This window comes from Daphnia pulicaria, chromosome 1, assembly GCF_021234035.1.
Source record: "Daphnia pulicaria isolate SC F1-1A chromosome 1, SC_F0-13Bv2, whole genome shotgun sequence".
Taxonomy (NCBI): domain Eukaryota; kingdom Metazoa; phylum Arthropoda; class Branchiopoda; order Diplostraca; family Daphniidae; genus Daphnia; species Daphnia pulicaria.
The window spans coordinates 43,103,822-43,123,101 of NC_060913.1; the positions used below are offsets into that span (position 1 = coordinate 43,103,822).

At 42.0% G+C, this 19,280-nt stretch overlaps 18 non-coding genes across 18 annotated transcripts; all 18 read right to left on the minus strand.

Annotated features, from left to right (window-relative positions):
• Positions 1–823: 823 nt before the first annotated feature.
• Positions 824–942, minus strand: LOC124323057. Its single transcript, XR_006915304.1, has one exon. It is a non-coding gene; the product is annotated as a 5S ribosomal RNA (ribosomal RNA).
• A 203-nt stretch (positions 943–1,145) lies between these two features.
• LOC124322947 lies at positions 1,146–1,268 on the minus strand. The gene has a single exon (XR_006915199.1). It is a non-coding gene; the product is annotated as a U5 spliceosomal RNA (small nuclear RNA).
• A 574-nt stretch (positions 1,269–1,842) lies between these two features.
• LOC124322754 lies at positions 1,843–1,984 on the minus strand. The gene has a single exon (XR_006915020.1). It is a non-coding gene; the product is annotated as a U4 spliceosomal RNA (small nuclear RNA).
• Positions 1,985–2,388: 404 nt separating this feature from the next.
• Positions 2,389–2,478, minus strand: Trnah-gug. Its single transcript is given in 2 exon segments — positions 2,389–2,423; positions 2,442–2,478. It is a non-coding gene; the product is annotated as a tRNA-His (tRNA).
• A 192-nt stretch (positions 2,479–2,670) lies between these two features.
• On the minus strand, positions 2,671–2,834 carry LOC124322126. The gene has a single exon (XR_006914477.1). It is a non-coding gene; the product is annotated as a U1 spliceosomal RNA (small nuclear RNA).
• A 509-nt stretch (positions 2,835–3,343) lies between these two features.
• Positions 3,344–3,534, minus strand: LOC124322277. The gene has a single exon (XR_006914621.1). It is a non-coding gene; the product is annotated as a U2 spliceosomal RNA (small nuclear RNA).
• Positions 3,535–4,044: 510 nt separating this feature from the next.
• LOC124322561 lies at positions 4,045–4,266 on the minus strand. Its single transcript, XR_006914840.1, has one exon. It is a non-coding gene; the product is annotated as a small nucleolar RNA U3 (small nucleolar RNA).
• Positions 4,267–5,020: 754 nt separating this feature from the next.
• LOC124323114 lies at positions 5,021–5,139 on the minus strand. Its single transcript, XR_006915358.1, has one exon. It is a non-coding gene; the product is annotated as a 5S ribosomal RNA (ribosomal RNA).
• A 4,311-nt stretch (positions 5,140–9,450) lies between these two features.
• Positions 9,451–9,569, minus strand: LOC124323058. The gene has a single exon (XR_006915305.1). It is a non-coding gene; the product is annotated as a 5S ribosomal RNA (ribosomal RNA).
• A 203-nt stretch (positions 9,570–9,772) lies between these two features.
• Positions 9,773–9,895, minus strand: LOC124322948. The gene has a single exon (XR_006915200.1). It is a non-coding gene; the product is annotated as a U5 spliceosomal RNA (small nuclear RNA).
• Positions 9,896–10,469: 574 nt separating this feature from the next.
• On the minus strand, positions 10,470–10,611 carry LOC124322755. Its single transcript, XR_006915021.1, has one exon. It is a non-coding gene; the product is annotated as a U4 spliceosomal RNA (small nuclear RNA).
• Positions 10,612–11,015: 404 nt separating this feature from the next.
• Trnah-gug lies at positions 11,016–11,105 on the minus strand. Its single transcript is given in 2 exon segments — positions 11,016–11,050; positions 11,069–11,105. It is a non-coding gene; the product is annotated as a tRNA-His (tRNA).
• A 2,621-nt stretch (positions 11,106–13,726) lies between these two features.
• LOC124322127 lies at positions 13,727–13,890 on the minus strand. Its single transcript, XR_006914478.1, has one exon. It is a non-coding gene; the product is annotated as a U1 spliceosomal RNA (small nuclear RNA).
• Positions 13,891–14,399: 509 nt separating this feature from the next.
• Positions 14,400–14,590, minus strand: LOC124322278. The gene has a single exon (XR_006914622.1). It is a non-coding gene; the product is annotated as a U2 spliceosomal RNA (small nuclear RNA).
• A 510-nt stretch (positions 14,591–15,100) lies between these two features.
• LOC124322552 lies at positions 15,101–15,322 on the minus strand. The gene has a single exon (XR_006914831.1). It is a non-coding gene; the product is annotated as a small nucleolar RNA U3 (small nucleolar RNA).
• A 754-nt stretch (positions 15,323–16,076) lies between these two features.
• On the minus strand, positions 16,077–16,195 carry LOC124323115. Its single transcript, XR_006915359.1, has one exon. It is a non-coding gene; the product is annotated as a 5S ribosomal RNA (ribosomal RNA).
• A 2,209-nt stretch (positions 16,196–18,404) lies between these two features.
• On the minus strand, positions 18,405–18,523 carry LOC124323059. Its single transcript, XR_006915306.1, has one exon. It is a non-coding gene; the product is annotated as a 5S ribosomal RNA (ribosomal RNA).
• A 203-nt stretch (positions 18,524–18,726) lies between these two features.
• Positions 18,727–18,849, minus strand: LOC124322949. The gene has a single exon (XR_006915201.1). It is a non-coding gene; the product is annotated as a U5 spliceosomal RNA (small nuclear RNA).
• Positions 18,850–19,280: the final 431 nt, after the last annotated feature.

Consider the following 19,280-nt stretch of genomic DNA (forward strand, 5'->3'; position numbering starts at 1 on the left):
GAGAGATTAGATAGAGCTGCCCGAAGAAACCACCAACGTACAAGCCTCTCGGCTGTGCCGTGCGCTTCGCGCACGGCGTTTCAAATATCTTTCAGCAACAAAGAGGTTGGAGGACGTCTAGTAGCCTCTCGGCTGTACTTTCTGTTCGAAATACACACCAACCTTAGCCAAACAAACGAGGACATATAAGTACATTTGTCAATGGACAACCGAATATAAAATTTGATAATATTTCCAAACGCCACTATTTTTGGCTAACTGTCATTTTTAATTTTCTCGTTCCGGGGATGTCCGATCAATGAGCCAACAATCCAAGTGTCATAAGGCTAACGATTGCTTCCCTTACTTAGCTTGCGTTGCATAAGGATCTCAGAGTCAGAGAGATTAGATAGAGCTGCCCGAAGAAACCACCAACGTACAAGCCTCTCGGCTGTGCCGTGCGCTTCGCGCTTTACTTAGCTTGCGTTGCATAAGGATCTCAGAGCCAGAGAGATTAGATAGAGCTGCCCGAAGAAACCACCAACGTACAAGCCTCTCGGCTGTGCCGTGCGCTTCGCGCACGGCGTTTCAAATATCTTTCAGCAACAAAGAGGTTGGAGGACGTCTAGTAGCCTCTCGGCTGTGCCGTGCGCTTCGCGCACGGCGTTTCAAATATCTTTCAGCAACAAAGAGGTTGGAGGACGTCTAGTAGGCAATATCCAGTAAAAAATACGTTCCTTCCATTTTCAACTAATGCCAAAATAATACATTGTAGTCCATGTAGTATCACCCATCTTGGGAAGCACTTCAATTCAATTGGATTCACAAAAATAAAATAATTCCATGCCAACAGCATCCCGTATTCCCAAGCGGTCACCCATCCAAGTACTAACGGGACCCGACATAGCTTAACTTCCGGGAGCTGACGAGACCGGGTGAGTTCTATGTGGTATGGCCGTTGACATTAAACTAGACGCAATTACCCGACCATATTCGCCTCTAATCTATTACTTGTGCTTGAGATTTATCTTTTTGAAATACACACTAATCTTACCAAAACCACCGAAAAACTATCAGTTTGTCATTTTACAAATGTTGTCAGTATGTAGTAGTAGAATATCTTTGTTTCCGCATACAGACGTTTTTAATTTTTCATTTATTCAAAGTGCCCAATCAGAAGACCGGGCGTTAAAAAAATAAGTCATATAGACTCATCAATGCTCCTAACCACGGAAATCTTTAGTAAAAGGCGAAAGATTTATCCGGGTATTGATTAGAAACCAGAGTAAATAACAGTGGTATGCCTTGTATTTATATTCATTTCAAAATTTTGAAGTGCGCTTGTAAGGTTTTTTTTCGAAACATGCGTTTACATATCAAAATCCTTGTGCAATTCTTTATCAATGGGTACAGTTATTTTAAAGTAAATATCATGTATAAAGCTCGTTAACATGTTTTTGAACGAAACAGTTGTGCGCAGTGTTATTTTTGAAAAAAATGAACGATCTTTATGGTACAAGCCCAACACGTAGGTGGTGGGATCAGATGTTTACCCCGACATTCACCCTACAGCGGTTAACAATTTATTGAACTTCCCCTTTAAACATGGTGGAATCTTTTCACCTTGTCATTTGGAATCACCTTTTCAAATATTTTCCCCGTGTTCACAATGTTCCAACTGACTGATATTAATGGCCTTCAGCGAACGAATTAATCAGCCTTGTCTGACGTGCAATACCAACTAAATGGAAACAAAAATCACTTATACGATTTCACTTTCACCGTTTAATGTTATAAACACACTATGCAACACTCCAATTTTTCTAACTGACTGTAATTTTTTTTTTCTTGTACGCTGAAATGCTCCTGATGGAGCTATCAAAAATTGCCGACGACAAAGATTATTTCACTTCATCGTGGCGGGGTATTGGTTAAAGTTTTCAACTAGCAATAATCACACCTCGGGAGACCCTCATTGGTTATGATATTGCCACTGCGCAAAGCTAAATTATAATCAGAAAAGCAAGTCTACTTAAGCATTTGCTGAATTCGTTCTGCTTGGACGTGTTGGACCAACAATTTCGTTCAGAAATATTCATTTAGATTACCCTAGGCAAATTTTAATTTCCATCTCCCATTGGACTAATACCAACAGGGGACAGTTCATTACATACATGAAATAATTTTTGTCTTAATATCGGGTCAAATACTTGAAATTCTGTAAATGTGTATTTTTCTTCCATACATTTCAACAACTTCCTGCACACACAAAAAAAGGGAGGGGGAATTTCAGGTTTTCATTCCAAATTGTTTTTCACATTATGAACTATTGAAGTGAGCGAGCATTACTTTCCAACCAAACAAAATTTATAGTTAATCTGCGTGTTGACGTGAAAAATCAGTTTTCAGTGCCGTGACCAGGATTCGAACCTGGGTTACTACGGATTCATATCTAGTAGGTACCACAACGTAGGGTCCTAACCACTAGACGATCACGGCCAATCCATTGGCCATGATGATTTATATTAAAGTAGCTAAACATGAATTTCATTACTTTGTTGTTTCTTCCCAGAAAGAAAATCTGATGCTTCGCGTATTCCCAAGCGGTCAACCCTACCGTTTACTAACGGGACCAGATTTAGTTCAACTTCCGGCAGATGACAAGAATTTTTCTTACATTTATAGTGTGTTCAGGGAACGGCGCGAACGCAGTCCCCCACTACCAAAAATTGTACTCCCGAGTTAATCACATTTGGATTAATCGCAAGGGTCAGCCCATCCTTAGTGCAATGGAAAGGCCTCGCCCTGGAGGAACCACCTTGGTGATCATGGTTGCCTCTGAGCCAGGTAAGTATGATTGTGGATGCTTTTTCACTTTGTTTAATACTTTGTATACAGCAGAACAATATTGACAAAGAGTGTTCAAGTATTTGACTGACGTTTAGAGAATACCACCCACTTTCTTTCATCGACTTGAATTACGAACTCGAGCAAAATATAGTAAATAAAGCTCAGTATTTATTTCATGGTCTTGATCTTTGCAAATACTTTTCAAGAAACAAATTGCTTGTTTTTTTTCATTTGGTCGTCCAATTGGCAAATAAGAAAATAAGAAAATCGACTTTTCATATGAAAATACACGCATCTTCATATTTAAAAAAAAAACATCACATCGAAAGATGAACAGTACTAATTAGTTAACACAATCAAGTACGTATTTTTTTATGCTTTTCTTGATATTACGAAAAAAATACAATTAGAAAAAATTACAAACATGTCTACATGACAGTTTTGCAATTATACATGGTCTTTTATTATACGGTGCTAAGACAATTTCTGTTTTATTCAATATGTTCTCCCTCATAGAGGGTGAGCCGATCCCGGAGGTACTGCAATACCGGGTCAACCCGTGGCGGGAGCAGTGCAAGCACTGTATTCCCACCGTATGCCAAAAATCAGTTTAATATTCTGGGGTCCATTTGAACCCGTATCAGATATTAAGCTGATAAGAACAGATACTACACTTTGATCTTAGCCAAAAGGCCGAGAAGCGATAATGTTACAAGGATTACTGCCCAAAATAACCACTGAGGTTCAACACATTTCCGGTGGTGTACGAAGAATACTCATATCACTCAAAACATTCAAGAAATGCTATAAAATATTGAGTTGTTCATTTTTCCAGACGCGACCACTTGATGCTTATAAAGTTCATTTTCATTTGTTTTATTATGCTCATACTGTATTAAGGGAGATACAATTTACGCTGAAGGCGTTGCAAATTTTACTCTCGTTATCACACTAGGTCCTTTTTTTTCAGAATATGGCTTTGCCACGCCACCTGACGACAAAAGCTCTGAACGATAATTAATCATGATTAAATAACAATAACTAAAAGAATGCAATACGATCATAAAGTCATGACACATCCTCAAATTGACCAACCTCACTTTCACAATTTATTTTGCCATACAAGCAGATGATTTAAGGACACGAATACCTGGAATTATTATTAAGATGTATCTCTTTAGATTTTCAAGAATTTAAATTTGTTTTATCATCTCAACCACTCTGAACACGCTAGTTTCCTTCCGCTATTTCACATGGATTTAACGGAAACGGTCCTCAATGACTGTGTTTGATGCTGTCGAGACAGCTACACTCACAGCCTGTTTCACGCTCAGAAACCAGCGTCTTAACTCGTCATCGTGGGTTGAAAGGAGACAGGTTTCTGGTGGGAAACAAGTCAAGATATACTACAGAAATGATCCTGTGAAGTATGATCTTAAATGCAATGTTATTTTGCAGAACTCTAAATAAGGTTTGTACGATCAATGAGCTTTGGCGTAAATTACAGTGCATAGATCGATATTTCGGAATATTAAATTGAGATTTGCAATACTTGACGCACACAGTACATACATTGTCAGGTCTTGCATTTTGTTCATTTATTGAAACACCGAGAAGCTCTTTAATAGTTATAGAACAAGTGACGAGACCAATTTTGGACACAATAAAGAATCCGCGTGCTCATCAAATCAATTTATTACAGTAATGTATTATCGATTGAGAGCCCATTTATCAGCTGGGTGTTTGGCGTGCACCTATAATCCTGCTTCGGGGAGGCTTGGTAGAGTGGATGGCTTGAGTTTAGGAGCCCTGTTTCGTGATACCGCATGTTGATCAGGTGCCCGCACTAAGCTTGACATCAGCATGGATCTGCTAGAGGAATCTAGTAGGTGCAGGTTAGCTAAGGAGGAGCGTAGTGGGTCAGGAGGGAAACCTAGCAGCCAAAAGTTCCCGTGTTCGGCAGTAGTGGGATCGTGCCAGTGAGTGGGCGTCATGCAACAGCCTCAACAAAATAGCCAAACCTCTATCTTTTTTTTTGTCGTTAAAACTACCGAGATCAAACAAACATGCGTTCTACAATATATGGTATCATTAATCAAAGTCCCAGCAATACCCTTTTCAACTAATACCTAAAGAATACATTATATTCCATGTCTCATCTAACTTGGGGAGCAAAAATAAAATTACACCATGCCAACAGCATCCCGTATTCCCAAGCGGTCACCCATCCAAGTACTAACGGGACCCGACATAGCTTAACTTCCGGGAGCTGACGAGACCGGGTGAGTTCTATGTGGTGTGGCCGTTGACATCAATTCAGTCGCCATTACCCGACCATATTCGCCTCTAAATCTAGTTCTAATGCTTGCTTACTTTCTGTTCGAAATACACACCAACCTTAGCCAAACAAACGAGGACATATAAGTACATTTGTCAATGGACAACCGAATATAAAATTTGATAATATTTCCAAACGCCACTATTTTTGGCTAACTGTCATTTTTAATTTTCTCGTTCCGGGGATGTCCGATCAATGAGCCAACAATCCAAGTGTCATAAGGCTAACGATTGCTTCCCTTACTTAGCTTGCGTTGCATAAGGATCTCAGAGTCAGAGAGATTAGATAGAGCTGCCCGAAGAAACCACCAACGTACAAGCCTCTCGGCTGTGCCGTGCGCTTCGCGCTTTACTTAGCTTGCGTTGCATAAGGATCTCAGAGCCAGAGAGATTAGATAGAGCTGCCCGAAGAAACCACCAACGTACAAGCCTCTCGGCTGTGCCGTGCGCTTCGCGCACGGCGTTTCAAATATCTTTCAGCAACAAAGAGGTTGGAGGACGTCTAGTAGCCTCTCGGCTGTACTTTCTGTTCGAAATACACACCAACCTTAGCCAAACAAACGAGGACATATAAGTACATTTGTCAATGGACAACCGAATATAAAATTTGATAATATTTCCAAACGCCACTATTTTTGGCTAACTGTCATTTTTAATTTTCTCGTTCCGGGGATGTCCGATCAATGAGCCAACAATCCAAGTGTCATAAGGCTAACGATTGCTTCCCTTACTTAGCTTGCGTTGCATAAGGATCTCAGAGTCAGAGAGATTAGATAGAGCTGCCCGAAGAAACCACCAACGTACAAGCCTCTCGGCTGTGCCGTGCGCTTCGCGCTTTACTTAGCTTGCGTTGCATAAGGATCTCAGAGCCAGAGAGATTAGATAGAGCTGCCCGAAGAAACCACCAACGTACAAGCCTCTCGGCTGTACGTTAAAACGAGGACATATAAGTACATTTGTCAATGGACAACCGAATATAAAATTTGATAATATTTCCAAACGCCACTATTTTTGGCTAACTGTCATTTTTAATTTTCTCGTTCCGGGGATGTCCGATCAATGAGCCAACAATCCAAGTGTCATAAGGCTAACGATTGCTTCCCTTACTTAGCTTGCGTTGCATAAGGATCTCAGAGTCAGAGAGATTAGATAGAGCTGCCCGAAGAAACCACCAACGTACAAGCCTCTCGGCTGTGCCGTGCGCTTCGCGCTTTACTTAGCTTGCGTTGCATAAGGATCTCAGAGCCAGAGAGATTAGATAGAGCTGCCCGAAGAAACCACCAACGTACAAGCCTCTCGGCTGTGCCGTGCGCTTCGCGCACGGCGTTTCAAATATCTTTCAGCAACAAAGAGGTTGGAGGACGTCTAGTAGCCTCTCGGCTGTACTTTCTGTTCGAAATACACACCAACCTTAGCCAAACAAACGAGGACATATAAGTACATTTGTCAATGGACAACCGAATATAAAATTTGATAATATTTCCAAACGCCACTATTTTTGGCTAACTGTCATTTTTAATTTTCTCGTTCCGGGGATGTCCGATCAATGAGCCAACAATCCAAGTGTCATAAGGCTAACGATTGCTTCCCTTACTTAGCTTGCGTTGCATAAGGATCTCAGAGTCAGAGAGATTAGATAGAGCTGCCCGAAGAAACCACCAACGTACAAGCCTCTCGGCTGTGCCGTGCGCTTCGCGCTTTACTTAGCTTGCGTTGCATAAGGATCTCAGAGCCAGAGAGATTAGATAGAGCTGCCCGAAGAAACCACCAACGTACAAGCCTCTCGGCTGTGCCGTGCGCTTCGCGCACGGCGTTTCAAATATCTTTCAGCAACAAAGAGGTTGGAGGACGTCTAGTAGCCTCTCGGCTGTACTTTCTGTTCGAAATACACACCAACCTTAGCCAAACAAACGAGGACATATAAGTACATTTGTCAATGGACAACCGAATATAAAATTTGATAATATTTCCAAACGCCACTATTTTTGGCTAACTGTCATTTTTAATTTTCTCGTTCCGGGGATGTCCGATCAATGAGCCAACAATCCAAGTGTCATAAGGCTAACGATTGCTTCCCTTACTTAGCTTGCGTTGCATAAGGATCTCAGAGTCAGAGAGATTAGATAGAGCTGCCCGAAGAAACCACCAACGTACAAGCCTCTCGGCTGTGCCGTGCGCTTCGCGCTTTACTTAGCTTGCGTTGCATAAGGATCTCAGAGCCAGAGAGATTAGATAGAGCTGCCCGAAGAAACCACCAACGTACAAGCCTCTCGGCTGTACGTTAAAACGAGGACATATAAGTACATTTGTCAATGGACAACCGAATATAAAATTTGATAATATTTCCAAACGCCACTATTTTTGGCTAACTGTCATTTTTAATTTTCTCGTTCCGGGGATGTCCGATCAATGAGCCAACAATCCAAGTGTCATAAGGCTAACGATTGCTTCCCTTACTTAGCTTGCGTTGCATAAGGATCTCAGAGTCAGAGAGATTAGATAGAGCTGCCCGAAGAAACCACCAACGTACAAGCCTCTCGGCTGTGTCGTGCGCTTCGCGCTTTACTTAGCTTGCGTTGCATAAGGATCTCAGAGCCAGAGAGATTAGATAGAGCTGCCCGAAGAAACCACCAACGTACAAGCCTCTCGGCTGTACGTTAAAACGAGGACATATAAGTACATTTGTCAATGGACAACCGAATATAAAATTTGATAATATTTCCAAACGCCACTATTTTTGGCTAACTGTCATTTTTAATTTTCTCGTTCCGGGGATGTCCGATCAATGAGCCAACAATCCAAGTGTCATAAGGCTAACGATTGCTTCCCTTACTTAGCTTGCGTTGCATAAGGATCTCAGAGTCAGAGAGATTAGATAGAGCTGCCCGAAGAAACCACCAACGTACAAGCCTCTCGGCTGTGCCGTGCGCTTCGCGCTTTACTTAGCTTGCGTTGCATAAGGATCTCAGAGCCAGAGAGATTAGATAGAGCTGCCCGAAGAAACCACCAACGTACAAGCCTCTCGGCTGTGCCGTGCGCTTCGCGCACGGCGTTTCAAATATCTTTCAGCAACAAAGAGGTTGGAGGACGTCTAGTAGCCTCTCGGCTGTACTTTCTGTTCGAAATACACACCAACCTTAGCCAAACAAACGAGGACATATAAGTACATTTGTCAATGGACAACCGAATATAAAATTTGATAATATTTCCAAACGCCACTATTTTTGGCTAACTGTCATTTTTAATTTTCTCGTTCCGGGGATGTCCGATCAATGAGCCAACAATCCAAGTGTCATAAGGCTAACGATTGCTTCCCTTACTTAGCTTGCGTTGCATAAGGATCTCAGAGTCAGAGAGATTAGATAGAGCTGCCCGAAGAAACCACCAACGTACAAGCCTCTCGGCTGTGCCGTGCGCTTCGCGCTTTACTTAGCTTGCGTTGCATAAGGATCTCAGAGCCAGAGAGATTAGATAGAGCTGCCCGAAGAAACCACCAACGTACAAGCCTCTCGGCTGTGCCGTGCGCTTCGCGCACGGCGTTTCAAATATCTTTCAGCAACAAAGAGGTTGGAGGACGTCTAGTAGCCTCTCGGCTGTACTTTCTGTTCGAAATACACACCAACCTTAGCCAAACAAACGAGGACATATAAGTACATTTGTCAATGGACAACCGAATATAAAATTTGATAATATTTCCAAACGCCACTATTTTTGGCTAACTGTCATTTTTAATTTTCTCGTTCCGGGGATGTCCGATCAATGAGCCAACAATCCAAGTGTCATAAGGCTAACGATTGCTTCCCTTACTTAGCTTGCGTTGCATAAGGATCTCAGAGTCAGAGAGATTAGATAGAGCTGCCCGAAGAAACCACCAACGTACAAGCCTCTCGGCTGTGCCGTGCGCTTCGCGCTTTACTTAGCTTGCGTTGCATAAGGATCTCAGAGCCAGAGAGATTAGATAGAGCTGCCCGAAGAAACCACCAACGTACAAGCCTCTCGGCTGTGCCGTGCGCTTCGCGCACGGCGTTTCAAATATCTTTCAGCAACAAAGAGGTTGGAGGACGTCTAGTAGCCTCTCGGCTGTGCCGTGCGCTTCGCGCACGGCGTTTCAAATATCTTTCAGCAACAAAGAGGTTGGAGGACGTCTAGTAGGCAATATCCAGTAAAAAATACGTTCCTTCCATTTTCAACTAATGCCAAAATAATACATTGTAGTCCATGTAGTATCACCCATCTTGGGAAGCACTTCAATTCAATTGGATTCACAAAAATAAAATAATTCCATGCCAACAGCATCCCGTATTCCCAAGCGGTCACCCATCCAAGTACTAACGGGACCCGACATAGCTTAACTTCCGGGAGCTGACGAGACCGGGTGAGTTCTATGTGGTATGGCCGTTGACATTAAACTAGACGCAATTACCCGACCATATTCGCCTCTAATCTATTACTTGTGCTTGAGATTTATCTTTTTGAAATACACACTAATCTTACCAAAACCACCGAAAAACTATCAGTTTGTCATTTTACAAATGTTGTCAGTATGTAGTAGTAGAATATCTTTGTTTCCGCATACAGACGTTTTTAATTTTTCATTTATTCAAAGTGCCCAATCAGAAGACCGGGCGTTAAAAAAATAAGTCATATAGACTCATCAATGCTCCTAACCACGGAAATCTTTAGTAAAAGGCGAAAGATTTATCCGGGTATTGATTAGAAACCAGAGTAAATAACAGTGGTATGCCTTGTATTTATATTCATTTCAAAATTTTGAAGTGCGCTTGTAAGGTTTTTTTTCGAAACATGCGTTTACATATCAAAATCCTTGTGCAATTCTTTATCAATGGGTACAGTTATTTTAAAGTAAATATCATGTATAAAGCTCGTTAACATGTTTTTGAACGAAACAGTTGTGCGCAGTGTTATTTTTGAAAAAAATGAACGATCTTTATGGTACAAGCCCAACACGTAGGTGGTGGGATCAGATGTTTACCCCGACATTCACCCTACAGCGGTTAACAATTTATTGAACTTCCCCTTTAAACATGGTGGAATCTTTTCACCTTGTCATTTGGAATCACCTTTTCAAATATTTTCCCCGTGTTCACAATGTTCCAACTGACTGATATTAATGGCCTTCAGCGAACGAATTAATCAGCCTTGTCTGACGTGCAATACCAACTAAATGGAAACAAAAATCACTTATACGATTTCACTTTCACCGTTTAATGTTATAAACACACTATGCAACACTCCAATTTTTCTAACTGACTGTAATTTTTTTTTTCTTGTACGCTGAAATGCTCCTGATGGAGCTATCAAAAATTGCCGACGACAAAGATTATTTCACTTCATCGTGGCGGGGTATTGGTTAAAGTTTTCAACTAGCAATAATCACACCTCGGGAGACCCTCATTGGTTATGATATTGCCACTGCGCAAAGCTAAATTATAATCAGAAAAGCAAGTCTACTTAAGCATTTGCTGAATTCGTTCTGCTTGGACGTGTTGGACCAACAATTTCGTTCAGAAATATTCATTTAGATTACCCTAGGCAAATTTTAATTTCCATCTCCCATTGGACTAATACCAACAGGGGACAGTTCATTACATACATGAAATAATTTTTGTCTTAATATCGGGTCAAATACTTGAAATTCTGTAAATGTGTATTTTTCTTCCATACATTTCAACAACTTCCTGCACACACAAAAAAAGGGAGGGGGAATTTCAGGTTTTCATTCCAAATTGTTTTTCACATTATGAACTATTGAAGTGAGCGAGCATTACTTTCCAACCAAACAAAATTTATAGTTAATCTGCGTGTTGACGTGAAAAATCAGTTTTCAGTGCCGTGACCAGGATTCGAACCTGGGTTACTACGGATTCATATCTAGTAGGTACCACAACGTAGGGTCCTAACCACTAGACGATCACGGCCAATCCATTGGCCATGATGATTTATATTAAAGTAGCTAAACATGAATTTCATTACTTTGTTGTTTCTTCCCAGAAAGAAAATCTGATGCTTCGCGTATTCCCAAGCTGTTGTGCACCGGCACAATGATACCTGGCAACGTCGAAAGGGAAGGAGGATGAGAGAGGAGAGCAGCAGACGACGGCTGGGCGAGAGCAAGAACCTAAGCAAGAATCACGTTTTCTCTCGTTCTGATCTATATATAATTCTGTCTGCCGTGTTCACGTTCCGTGAAATAGAACTTGTTTCTCGTCTCACCGTTTAATTTCTTCTCTGTGACGCGTGTAGTTCACATTTTGGTGCCGAAACCCGGGAATCCCGCTAGTGAAGGAAGTCGACGCCGGTTCAGCAGCATCATGCTTTCTTGCAGTCAATCCCTCGTTAACATCTTTTTCCGTACCCAAAAACCCCGGTTAACATACTCAACTCATCTACCGGAGTCACTATTGTTACCCGATTGAAATCCTTCAATTACCAAGGCACTCGTGATTAATCGTTTCCCCTACTTTGCTGTCACACACCTGACAGAGCGTACCACCCATCTCAACTCGTCTAAACTGTATCGAACTGTATCGAACATTCATAACCGAACATCGAACATCCAATATCGAACATCCCTAACCGAACATCGAACATCCAATACCGAACATCCAAAACCGAACATCCAATATCGAACATCCATAACCGAACATCGAACATCCAAACCGAACATCCAATATCGAACATCCCTAACCGAACATCGAACATCCAAAACCGAACATCCAATATTGAACATCCCTAACCGAACATCGAACATCCCATACCGAATATCCATAACCGAACATCGAACATCCAAGATTTAAGGGGCGCGTTTACATCGTCATCGTTACGTTAGTCAGCCGGTCAAACTATTATCAGAAGAAGAAACATTTTGGTTCTCGTTCGAACTTGTTTCGGCTGAGTTGAACGAGATAACCTCCATTTACGTATCTGATTCCTGACAAATAGCCCAACACGTCTACCCAAAGCGTACCACCGATCCCAACCATATCTAACTGTATCGTACATCGAACACCGCACATCGAACACCGAACTACGAACATCGAACGACCGAACCGACATCGACCGATCGACGAACGAACGAATCGATCGAACCGACAACGACCGACCGACAACGACCGAACCGACGAATCGAACGACCGAACCGACATCGACCGATCGACGAACGAACGAACGAACGAATCGACCGATCGACGAACCGAATATCGACCTACGAACTCCCGACAAATTATCATAAAAAAAGGGAGCACATTGCCTTGCCTCGTCACATTATCCGACCAATCAAGCCATCAAAGCAATTGAGGAAGACGAAAACGACAGTAGAAAGAGATTTCACACGAAACTCATCGTTTTTTTTTTATACCTTATATTTTAGTTATACCCGTAGCCTATTGGCAATCCGTTGGCAACTTTCTGAACGAGAAACCGAAGGCCGACGGTGTAAGGAGTAGCCTAATTTATCCGAACTCGAAGAGGCCCTGAGAAGAATAGTAGCGCTCCATGCGCGCTACGCCAGCCGGCCAACTTTATCAGAAGAGGAATCGTCAAATAACTCAATTCAGAAAAGGTCACTACGCACGCGGCCGAGCTAAGCATCAAATGGAATTTTTTGCCACCGTCAGGACCGCATTTTGGCGGAGTTTGGGAGAGCATGGTGCAATCCGGTAAGCGAGCACTCCGCGCAGTCCTCCAAGATCAGTCAGTCACCGATGAAGTACTTCAAACTGTGTTCAGCGAAGTCATGTCTTTGTTGAACGGCATTCCACTCACCAACGTCCATATGGACCCCCGCGAACCAGAAGCTCTCCCGCCCAACCACTTTATTCTCAGTCGTCACGAGCCCCACGTTCCACCAATCATCACAAACGACTCGCGCAAACTTACTCGCCGCCGCTGGATGCAAACGCAGTTCATCATAGACCAGTATTGGGCCAGATGGATGCAAGAGTAAATTCCAAATTTAATCGAGCGCCAAAAATGGTTCCGTTCGACAAGACGCCTCGAAGTCGAAGACGAAGTCATCATAATCGATTAAAACAATCGGCGTGGAGAATGGCCAGTTGGTGTAGTGATAAAAACCCTCCTTGACAATCAAGGCGTCGTCCGAAAGGCCGTTGTTAAAACCAAAACCGGTGAATACCTACGTAATTAAAAATATGTAATTAAACTTTGTGTCATTTCAGAAAGTAACCCGCAGCCGGAATAATCGATCCATCGTGGCGGCCGGAGTGTTGTGCACCGGCACAATGATACCTGGCAACGTCGAAAGGGAAGGAGGATGAGAGAGGAGAGCAGCAGACGACGGCTGGGCGAGAGCAAGAACCTAAGCAAGAATCACGTTTTCTCTCGTTCTGATCTATATATAATTCTGTCTGCCGTGTTCACGTTCCGTGAAATAGAACTTGTTTCTCGTCTCACCGTTTAATTTCTTCTCTGTGACGCGTGTAGTTCACACAAGCGGTCAACCCTACCGTTTACTAACGGGACCAGATTTAGTTCAACTTCCGGCAGATGACAAGAATTTTTCTTACATTTATAGTGTGTTCAGGGAACGGCGCGAACGCAGTCCCCCACTACCAAAAATTGTACTCCCGAGTTAATCACATTTGGATTAATCGCAAGGGTCAGCCCATCCTTAGTGCAATGGAAAGGCCTCGCCCTGGAGGAACCACCTTGGTGATCATGGTTGCCTCTGAGCCAGGTAAGTATGATTGTGGATGCTTTTTCACTTTGTTTAATACTTTGTATACAGCAGAACAATATTGACAAAGAGTGTTCAAGTATTTGACTGACGTTTAGAGAATACCACCCACTTTCTTTCATCGACTTGAATTACGAACTCGAGCAAAATATAGTAAATAAAGCTCAGTATTTATTTCATGGTCTTGATCTTTGCAAATACTTTTCAAGAAACAAATTGCTTGTTTTTTTTCATTTGGTCGTCCAATTGGCAAATAAGAAAATAAGAAAATCGACTTTTCATATGAAAATACACGCATCTTCATATTTTAAAAAAAAACATCACATCGAAAGATGAACAGTACTAATTAGTTAACACAATCAAGTACGTATTTTTTTATGCTTTTCTTGATATTACGAAAAAAATACAATTAGAAAAAATTACAAACATGTCTACATGACAGTTTTGCAATTATACATGGTCTTTTATTATACGGTGCTAAGACAATTTCTGTTTTATTCAATATGTTCTCCCTCATAGAGGGTGAGCCGATCCCGGAGGTACTGCAATACCGGGTCAACCCGTGGCGGGAGCAGTGCAAGCACTGTATTCCCACCGTATGCCAAAAATCAGTTTAATATTCTGGGGTCCATTTGAACCCGTATCAGATATTAAGCTGATAAGAACAGATACTACACTTTGATCTTAGCCAAAAGGCCGAGAAGCGATAATGTTACAAGGATTACTGCCCAAAATAACCACTGAGGTTCAACACATTTCCGGTGGTGTACGAAGAATACTCATATCACTCAAAACATTCAAGAAATGCTATAAAATATTGAGTTGTTCATTTTTCCAGACGCGACCACTTGATGCTTATAAAGTTCATTTTCATTTGTTTTATTATGCTCATACTGTATTAAGGGAGATACAATTTACGCTGAAGGCGTTGCAAATTTTACTCTCGTTATCACACTAGGTCCTTTTTTTTCAGAATATGGCTTTGCCACGCCACCTGACGACAAAAGCTCTGAACGATAATTAATCATGATTAAATAACAATAACTAAAAGAATGCAATACGATCATAAAGTCATGACACATCCTCAAATTGACCAACCTCACTTTCACAATTTATTTTGCCATACAAGCAGATGATTTAAGGACACGAATACCTGGAATTATTATTAAGATTTATCTCTTTAGATTTTCAAGAATTTAAATTTGTTTTATCATCTCAACCACTCTGAACACGCTAGTTTCCTTCCGCTATTTCACATGGATTTAACGGAAACGGTCCTCAATGACTGTGTTTGATGCTGTCGAGACAGCTACACTCACAGCCTGTTTCACGCTCAGAAACCAGCGTCTTAACTCGTCATCGTGGGTTGAAAGGAGACAAGTTTCTGGTGGGAAACAAGTCAAGATATACTACAGAAATGATCCTGTGAAGTATGATCTTAAATGCAATGTTATTTTGCAGAACTCTAAATAAGGTTTGTACGATCAATGAGCTTTGGCGTAAATTACAGTGCATAGATCGATATTTCGGAATATTAAATTGAGATTTGCAATACTTGACGCACACAGTACATACATTGTCAGGTCTTGCATTTTGTTCATTTATTGAAACACCGAGAAGCTCTTTAATAGTTATAGAACAAGTGACGAGACCAATTTTGGACACAATAAAGAATCCGCGTGCTCATCAAATCAATTTATTACAGTAATGTATTATCGATTGAGAGCCCATTTATCAGCTGGGTGTTTGGCGTGCACCTATAATCCTGCTTCGGGGAGGCTTGGTAGAGTGGATGGCTTGAGTTTAGGAGCCCTGTTTCGTGATACCGCATGTTGATCAGGTGCCCGCACTAAGCTTGACATCAGCATGGATCTGCTAGAGGAATCTAGTAGGTGCAGGTTAGCTAAGGAGGAGCGTAGTGGGTCAGGAGGGAAACCTAGCAGCCAAAAGTTCCCGTGTTCGGCAGTAGTGGGATCGTGCCAGTGAGTGGGCGTCATGCAACAGCCTCAACAAAATAGCCAAACCTCTATCTTTTTTTTTGTCGTTAAAACTACCGAGATCAAACAAACATGCGTTCTACAATATATGGTATCATTAATCAAAGTCCCAGCAATACCCTTTTCAACTAATACCTAAAGAATACATTATATTCCATGTCTCATCTAACTTGGGGAGCAAAAATAAAATTACACCATGCCAACAGCATCCCGTATTCCCAAGCGGTCACCCATCCAAGTACTAACGGGACCCGACATAGCTTAACTTCCGGGAGCTGACGAGACCGGGTGAGTTCTATGTGGTGTGGCCGTTGACATCAATTCAGTCGCCATTACCCGACCATATTCGCCTCTAAATCTAGTTCTAATGCTTGCTTACTTTCTGTTCGAAATACACACCAACCTTAGCCAAACAAACGAGGACATATAAGTACATTTGTCAATGGACAACCGAATATAAAATTTGATAATATTTCCAAACGCCACTATTTTTGGCTAACTGTCATTTTTAATTTTCTCGTTCCGGGGATGTCCGATCAATGAGCCAACAATCCAAGTGTCATAAGGCTAACGATTGCTTCCCTTACTTAGCTTGCGTTGCATAAGGATCTCAGAGTCAGAGAGATTAGATAGAGCTGCCCGAAGAAACCACCAACGTACAAGCCTCTCGGCTGTGCCGTGCGCTTCGCGCTTTACTTAGCTTGCGTTGCATAAGGATCTCAGAGCCAGAGAGATTAGATAGAGCTGCCCGAAGAAACCACCAACGTACAAGCCTCTCGGCTGTGCCGTGCGCTTCGCGCACGGCGTTTCAAATATCTTTCAGCAACAAAGAGGTTGGAGGACGTCTAGTAGCCTCTCGGCTGTACTTTCTGTTCGAAATACACACCAACCTTAGCCAAACAAACGAGGACATATAAGTACATTTGTCAATGGACAACCGAATATAAAATTTGATAATATTTCCAAACGCCACTATTTTTGGCTAACTGTCATTTTTAATTTTCTCGTTCCGGGGATGTCCGATCAATGAGCCAACAATCCAAGTGTCATAAGGCTAACGATTGCTTCCCTTACTTAGCTTGCGTTGCATAAGGATCTCAGAGTCAGAGAGATTAGATAGAGCTGCCCGAAGAAACCACCAACGTACAAGCCTCTCGGCTGTGCCGTGCGCTTCGCGCTTTACTTAGCTTGCGTTGCATAAGGATCTCAGAGCCAGAGAGATTAGATAGAGCTGCCCGAAGAAACCACCAACGTACAAGCCTCTCGGCTGTGCCGTGCGCTTCGCGCACGGCGTTTCAAATATCTTTCAGCAACAAAGAGGTTGGAGGACGTCTAGTAGCCTCTCGGCTGTACTTTCTGTTCGAAATACACACCAACCTTAGCCAAACAAACGAGGACATATAAGTACATTTGTCAATGGACAACCGAATATAAAATTTGATAATATTTCCAAACGCCACTATTTTTGGCTAACTGTCATTTTTAATTTTCTCGTTCCGGGGATGTCCGATCAATGAGCCAACAATCCAAGTGTCATAAGGCTAACGATTGCTTCCCTTACTTAGCTTGCGTTGCATAAGGATCTCAGAGTCAGAGAGATTAGATAGAGCTGCCCGAAGAAACCACCAACGTACAAGCCTCTCGGCTGTGCCGTGCGCTTCGCGCTTTACTTAGCTTGCGTTGCATAAGGATCTCAGAGCCAGAGAGATTAGATAGAGCTGCCCGAAGAAACCACCAACGTACAAGCCTCTCGGCTGTGCCGTGCGCTTCGCGCACGGCGTTTCAAATATCTTTCAGCAACAAAGAGGTTGGAGGACGTCTAGTAGCCTCTCGGCTGTACTTTCTGTTCGAAATACACACCAACCTTAGCCAAACAAACGAGGACATATAAGTACATTTGTCAATGGACAACCGAATATAAAATTTGATAATATTTCCAAACGCCACTATTTTTGGCTAACTGTCATTTTTAATTTTCTCGTTCCGGGGATGTCCGATCAATGAGCCAACAATCCAAGTGTCATAAGGCTAACGATTGCTTCCCTTACTTAGCTTGCGTTGCATAAGGATCTCAGAGTCAGAGAGATTAGATAGAGCTGCCCGAAGAAACCACCAACGTACAAGCCTCTCGGCTGTGCCGTGCGCTTCGCGCTTTACTTAGCTTGCGTTGCATAAGGATCTCAGAGCCAGAGAGATTAGATAGAGCTGCCCGAAGAAACCACCAACGTACAAGCCTCTCGGCTGTGCCGTGCGCTTCGCGCACGGCGTTTCAAATATCTTTCAGCAACAAAGAGGTTGGAGGACGTCTAGTAGCCTCTCGGCTGTGCCGTGCGCTTCGCGCACGGCGTTTCAAATATCTTTCAGCAACAAAGAGGTTGGAGGACGTCTAGTAGGCAATATCCAGTAAAAAATACGTTCCTTCCATTTTCAACTAATGCCAAAATAATACATTGTAGTCCATGTAGTATCACCCATCTTGGGAAGCACTTCAATTCAATTGGATTCACAAAAATAAAATAATTCCATGCCAACAGCATCCCGTATTCCCAAGCGGTCACCCATCCAAGTACTAACGGGACCCGACATAGCTTAACTTCCGGGAGCTGACGAGACCGGGTGAGTTCTATGTGGTATGGCCGTTGACATTAAACTAGACGCAATTACCCGACCATATTCGCCTCTAATCTATTACTTGTGCTTGAGATTTATCTTTTTGAAATACACACTAATCTTACCAAAACCACCGAAAAACTATCAGTTTGTCATTTTACAAATGTTGTCAGTATGTAGTAGTAGAATATCTTTGTTTCCGCATACAGACGTTTTTAATTTTTCATTTATTCAAAGTGCCCAATCAGAAGACCGGGCGTTAAAAAAATAAGTCATATAGACTCATCAATGCTCCTAACCACGGAAATCTTTAGTAAAAGGCGAAAGATTTATCCGGGTATTGATTAGAAACCAGAGTAAATAACAGTGGTATGCCTTGTATTTATATTCATTTCAAAATTTTGAAGTGCGCTTGTAAGGTTTTTTTTCGAAACATGCGTTTACATATCAAAATCCTTGTGCAATTCTTTATCAATGGGTACAGTTATTTTAAAGTAAATATCATGTATAAAGCTCGTTAACATGTTTTTGAACGAAACAGTTGTGCGCAGTGTTATTTTTGAAAAAAATGAACGATCTTTATGGTACAAGCCCAACACGTAGGTGGTGGGATCAGATGTTTACCCCGACATTCACCCTACAGCGGTTAACAATTTATTGAACTTCCCCTTTAAACATGGTGGAATCTTTTCACCTTGTCATTTGGAATCACCTTTTCAAATATTTTCCCCGTGTTCACAATGTTCCAACTGACTGATATTAATGGCCTTCAGCGAACGAATTAATCAGCC